Genomic DNA, 6,675 nt, shown 5'->3' with positions numbered 1-6,675 from the left:
TAACAAGGTCTCTTTAGTATCCGGGACTGTGATCTTTACTGGACTACAAGACTGGGTAACATTATTTGAATGGAGAACAGAGGTTATTAAATGAATCTGCTCTTTCTTTGGCTTCTGTGTGGTTAAACATACTTTAACTGGGGTCATTGAACTACCAGTTTGGTAAGATGCTGATAAATACTGTGTCTGGAAATTGTCTTCAAAGGAAACATTGTCTTGAAAGGGGGTCTCTGAGTTACAAACTTCAGAAAACGTTCCCCTAATAGTACAACTTTCTAAATTACTATTTCGTCTTTCTGCTGCTAACAAGGTTTGCAGAAATTCGTTTTCATCCTGTAGGTCACAGGCTGATATCAGGTGAGGATCAGGATTACAGATGGAATGCAAATCTAACATAGACGGATCAGCCAACCACAGGGAATAATATTCAGCATGTAAGAGTCTGTTTTGTTCCATGAATCGATCTCTAGAGTCTAAGGACTTTCTAATAGGTTGTACGGAACTGCGTTGCCTTGGCAATGGATGTCTGCCATCATACGCAAACTTTCTGGTTCTGATGCTAAACATCCTGGCAAGAACTGACTGGGAGAGCTTTGAGAAAAAAAGTGGTAGTTAACTGAATGCACAGAAACCTCACAAGTGACCCTGGAAATGTGGGTTGGTCAATCTGTCAGGGACTGTCCGGACTATGTCGGCAACACAGTCAGGGACTTGAGCAAGGACTGGGGACTTGGTAGAAAATGTACCGTGCACAGAAAGAGTAGAACAGCGTTGCTCAGGATCACACAAGGAATCAGAGGAGAAAAAGGGTTGCAAAGGGGAAGCCTTTACAAGATTGCTAAGTTTCAGAAAGGAAGGACACTCACAAGGCAATTTAGCATTCAGACTAACTACAACCAGGACGGACGTGCAAGACATATATATAATACAACATTCATAATAAAGAGAATGTGAGGTAATGCACTCAGGAGCTCCACACGGTAAGACTGAACCTCAGTCAGTTCCTCACCCACAATTGCTGTTACTGATACCGACTGCAAATACCCACATAGGATATGCAAGCAAAGGCAGGGTTTGTGGAGCTAATACCTATGATGATGGTATAAATGTAACAAAAGACAATACTCACAGTGAACAAGAAACAATACCTAGGTAGTCAGCTGTACCCACTGATCCTGGCGATCAAACAGGAACACGCAAGGCAGTAACAGCAAGGGGGTGGAACTCAACACAAGCACGATAGACAAAGAGCTAGCAAGGAGGAGTGCTCAATAGGAAAGGAAGGAAATCACAGGACACACTTGGCAGAAAGCAAGTAACAAGCATACAAGGTAATTAGAAGCAAGACAGCAGGAATAGAAAGACAGCAAACTGGGAACTGGAACCAGGGAAATGGGAAGAAAAGCTCAGGAATCAAGGAACAAGGATTAACTATAGCTCAGGAATCAAGGAATATCAAAAGCTCAGCCAACAAGGATTGGTCTTACCGGAAAACAGCTACAATGACCAGCACTGGGCTGAAGGGAGCTGGGGCTTAAAAGAGCTCACAGTACTCATGCGCATCAGGTGTGAGTAGGCTAGCAGCAGCCAGCCACAGGTGAGCTGAATTCCTCCACCCATCCTTGGCCTGCAGGGGTGGAGACAAAGCAGTGAGCAGGGCATTATAGGTAACGGAGTTTCCAGCATGAGCAGACTGGCTTCCTCTAAACCCGGCATGGACTGGGAATGGGTGTCAATTCCTAAGTGATTTCCAAATGCCTGGAAGTCAGGATGTGCATACAGGGGAGTGTCTGGAAGCATATTAGAATACTAGAACGCCCCACAAATCAGCCCCCTGGTGGTGGGAATGAGAGAACAGGGAGTGAATCGTGACAGAAGAGAAGAGACTTTTAACCCAGTATTCCACGATATGATCGAGCTAAAACCGAAGGAACAAGGGTAAATGAAGGGCAGCATGGTACAGAACCCATGCAAATTGGAAATATTCGTGGTCCACTGTCAAAGGAAGAGAAGGGAAAACGAAGAGTGAACAGTGTCTTTATTGTGGGGTGGGAGGACATTTTGTCCGAAACTGTCCTAAGAAGCCAAAACAGTCGCCGAAGGAAAACTGGCAGCACCATCAGTAGAGGGAGTTGGACTGATGGGTGTGGACTTGGATACAACTCCTAAGGATCACACTTTGGTGAATACCTTGCAATCCTCCTCACCTCGCTTAGTAATGTACATGACGTTAAGGTTCAGAGAAAGAATTCTGAAGGGAATCACCGTGATGGGAGATTCAGGGGCCACAGGCAATTTCTATGACTTAAAGTTTGCAGAGAAGATTGGTTTGATGGCCTTAAGAAAAGAGAAAAGCGAGGCGGTTCTTGCTGTGGTTGGTACAAATCTTTTTCTGGGCCCATTGTGAGTCACACAGAGCCAGTGGAATTAGAATCAACAGAAGGACACTGTGAAAAGTTGCGATTGAATCTAATCTTGGGATTGCCCTGCCTCACTGAGCATAACCCCACCATTGACTGGAGTTCCAGAACAATCAAATTGGACTCCGAGTTTTGCAAGGAGAATTCAATGCAGAATCAAAGGGAAACTTGTGCCACTAATGTCTGTAATGGAGTAGCGACTGTGTGTGGGATACACACATTGGAATTACCTCAAAAGTATGCAGAGTACCAGGACGTCTTCAGTGAGAAAGAGGCTGAGAAACTTCTTCCTCACCGGACTTACGATTGTAAGATTGAGTTTGAACCAGGAGCAAATCTGCCTTGTAGCCGGATTTACGCTCTTACGGAGAAGGATGTTTATACTGCACCCCTGATAAAACTAATATCGTCATTTGGCATAGACGCTATAGCCTATGCCGATGACACACAACTTATCCTGGTAATGGATAAGGATAACCAAGCCTGGGAGGATAAGCTCAAAGGTTGCCTAACGGCCACCTTTGAATGGATGCGCCTAAATCACCTGAAATGCAACACAGGTAAAACAGAGATCATGCCTATAGGCCCAAAAAATGAGTTCACCCCATGATTATGGTGGCCAGAAAAAGCTGAAATACCACCTCATACAACCAACTCGGCCCGTAATCTGGGGGTGCATTTTGACTCTGACCTGTCTTTTAGACAACAAGCAGCTAGAGTGGCAGGCATGTGCTTTGGGGTAATAAAGGGACTGAGAAAGTTCTTTGATCTTTTGCCCCTTGAAGCAAGGAAAACAGTTACGGTTGCACTTGTAACATCGCGCATCGATTACTGCAACAGCCTCTATGCTGGTACAAATAAAGTTGTCACACACAAACTTCAGATGGTGCAACATGCAGCAGCGAGGCTGGTTCTAAAATGGCCGAAAAGATCATCTGCAACCAAAGCCCTCAAGGCATTACATTGGCTGCCCATTATAAAAAGGGTTTTGTTTAAAGTACTGTTAATTACTTTTAGAGCTGTTCACAACCTAGGCCCGTCCTATCTGAGGAAAAAATTCAGCAGATACTGTCCAACCAGAGCACTGCGTTCTTCAACGGCCAACCTGCTTACCGTCCCGAGTTTTAGACTCAAAACTCGAGGGGGCAAATCCCTGGCGGTACTGGGAGCAAAAGCATGGAATACTCTTCCCCCCAGTTGAGATTACTGGATAAAGAAATAGACTTCCGTAAACATCTAAAAACCTGGATCTTTAATCTCCAAGATATAACTGCCAGAAGCCTAGTGTAATTCGGGTTCTCGGTCAAGTAAGCATAGGGACTACCTAACATCTGGTGGTCCTTTCTGGGCGCCTAGATGCTCCTTGGAGCGATTGCCGCGCGATACAAATTGGCACTTACATTACATTACATTACATTACAAGGAGAACCAACACCTGAAGGATTACCTCCAGATGTATTTGGAAAATAGATTTATTGGACCCTTCCAATCCCCAGTCTCTTCGCCACATTTCTTTATCCCAAACAAAGAGGGCGAATTGAGAACGTGCATCGATTTTAGAGCTTTAAACCGAGTCACAGTTAAAAATCGATACCCTTTGCCACTAATATCAGTTCTTCTGGATCAAGTGAAGGGATCAAGAATCTACACAAAATTGTATCTCCGAGGGGCATCTCACCTTGATCGAATCCAAGAAAGAGCCAAATTGAAGACTGCCTTTAGGATAAAATATGGGCTGTTTGAATATCAAGTCATGCCCTATGGCCTCTGTAATGCTCCGGCTGCTTTCCAACACTCCATCAACGATGTCTTAAAAGAGTATATCGATCTGTGTGCAATAGTGTACATAGATGACATCTTAATATACTCGGAAAGTGTTGAAGTGCATGAGGATCATGTAAAAGGAGTCCTACAGAAATTAAGAGAAAACAGCCTATTTGTGAAACTGGAAAAGTGCCCATTCAGTGTAACATCGGTGGAGTTTTGGGGTTTTGTCCTATCCCCTGAAGGAATAACAATGGATGAAGGTAGAGGCAGTCTTAGAATGGAAGTCCCCACAAACTGTCAAGGAAGTGCAAAGCTTCATTGGATTTGCCAACTTTTATAGGAGATTTAGTTCAGAGTTTTCTAAGAAATTGATCCCCATCACAAGATTACTCAGAAAAGGAATTCCATTTTAATGGTCCAAGGAGAGGGAAGAAGCATTTGTACTTCTAAAAAAGGCTTTCACCACGTCCCCGGTTTTGTTGTATCCTGACGCGTCCGAGCCTTTTTATCTGGAAACGGATGCTTCCAATTTTATCACAAAGACATAAGAAGACAGGTCAGCTTCATCCTGTAGCATTTCATTCACGAAAATTGACCCCGGCTGAGGTGAATTACACTATTACTGAGAAAGAATTGCTAGCTATTAAGGATGCCTTCAAGGAATGGAGGCATTATCTACTTGGAGCAAAACATGTTGTCATGGTGTACATGGAACATAGAATGTTTAAAATCAGCAAGAACACTAACTCCTAGGCAACTTCGATGGTCTTTGTACTTTGCTGATTATGATTTCATAATCACTTATTGACCAGGAACAAAGAATGGAAAGGCAGATGCTTTGTCCAGAATCGGCACTGAAATTGTACAAGAAGAAATTAAGGATCAAAACATCTTAGCAGAAGGACGAGTTATAGGAGCTGTGCTTGAGAGTTCACTGGAAGATTCGGTGCAAAAGGTCATGAGTGGAAAGGAAATGAATGATTGGGCAGATCAGTTGTCATCCAGAGAGGTTGGAGACAATTTACCCTTCCAAGATGGAGGACTATTTCTTCCCACGTTTGATTTACAAAGGAAGTCTCTAGAAGAATGTCATGATCATTTGTTAGCTGGACACAAAGGCATCCAAAAGACTGAAGATTTGGTTAAACAAAGGTTCTGGTGGCCAAATATGACTAGTGATATTCGTCAGTAATTGGTTACTTGTGAAATCTGTGCTCGGGTAAGACTGAAAGACAATCCTCAATAAGCTTGTTACAGCCACTACCAAATCCACCCCATCCTTGGCATACAGTAACCTTAGACTTAATAGTTGATTTGCCCTCAAGTCAGGGGTACAAACACAATATTAGTCTGCGTAGACGCATTCACAAAGATTGCCCACTGTGTTCCACTAAAAAGATTACCAACAGCTAAGGAGTTAGCACATACCTTTAGTCAAAACATAGTTCGAATACATGGAATTCCAAAGGTTCTAGTCTCTGATCGGGGTTCTCAGTTTTAATCTCATTTCTGGAAGGCATTCACCAATGAACTAAATATCGAAACTAGATACACAACTAGTTACCATCCAGAGGCAGATGGCCAGACTGAGAGGGCCAATCAAGAGTTAAAACATTACCTTAGGGGGGCGTGGTCTGCGACCGGAGAAAATGGCTGCAGCCTAAGAGGGCTCCTGCGGACACTGAGCCCGCCCCGATAATCCTGGCATAAATCCTGATGTCTATGGGACATAAGCGGGGACAGAGGCGCAGTATTGCCTTTGGCGCCCACTGCCGCAATCTGGTGGAAAAATAAGCCGGCGGAACCTCCAGAGGCCGGGGGCGGAGCGGCGGCCTAGACCCTGCGGCGAAGCCTGGACACACATTGTTTGCTGCAGCCGCGAGTTGATGCGCCGACTGCGGCGGTCGGCGCGAAGATCGGGTGCGGTGCCGCTCGCTTCCTGCGGGCGGCAATAAAGTTGCAGGTGAGCCCGATCAGCCCGACCCCACGGTAACGGGGAGACGCTGGCGGCGATCCAGGCGGCTGCTGGCCCGTCGATACAAGGCACCGCAGCATGGCAGCAAGAGCACCCTGAAAACACCTCAAGCCTGGCCCCATAGCGGGCAACGGATGTCGGCAGGCAGGCAGGGGCGGCCCATCGCGACCCCCACCCTGTGCAGAGGAGGCCCCGTGACGAGAAGAGGCTGCCCCCGGGGTGCTGAGGCCTGGCGAGGTGTGGGAGAAACAGTGGAGAGGAGGGCAGAGTGAGGGACACAGGAGATACGGTGCCAGCACTCTGACGTCTTGCCAAGTGTCAGTTGCAGCAGAGGTGAGGCCCCCCGGGGCTACAGTGGCTAAAAGTGAACAAGAAGTGATACCTGTCTGGTCGGGAGGCTGCAGGAGGCGCGGTTGCAGGGACGCCGGGATCTCGCTCCGAGCAGAGCTAAACTGACGGAGGCCCATAACCTTCTCTACGCTCAGAGGATGGCGCCCTAAATAAAGAGATACC

The sequence above is a fragment of the Triturus cristatus genome, chromosome 10 (genome assembly GCF_964204655.1).
Source record: "Triturus cristatus chromosome 10, aTriCri1.1, whole genome shotgun sequence".
Classification (NCBI taxonomy): domain Eukaryota; kingdom Metazoa; phylum Chordata; class Amphibia; order Caudata; family Salamandridae; genus Triturus; species Triturus cristatus.
Note: the sequence above shows the minus strand (reverse complement) of the source record.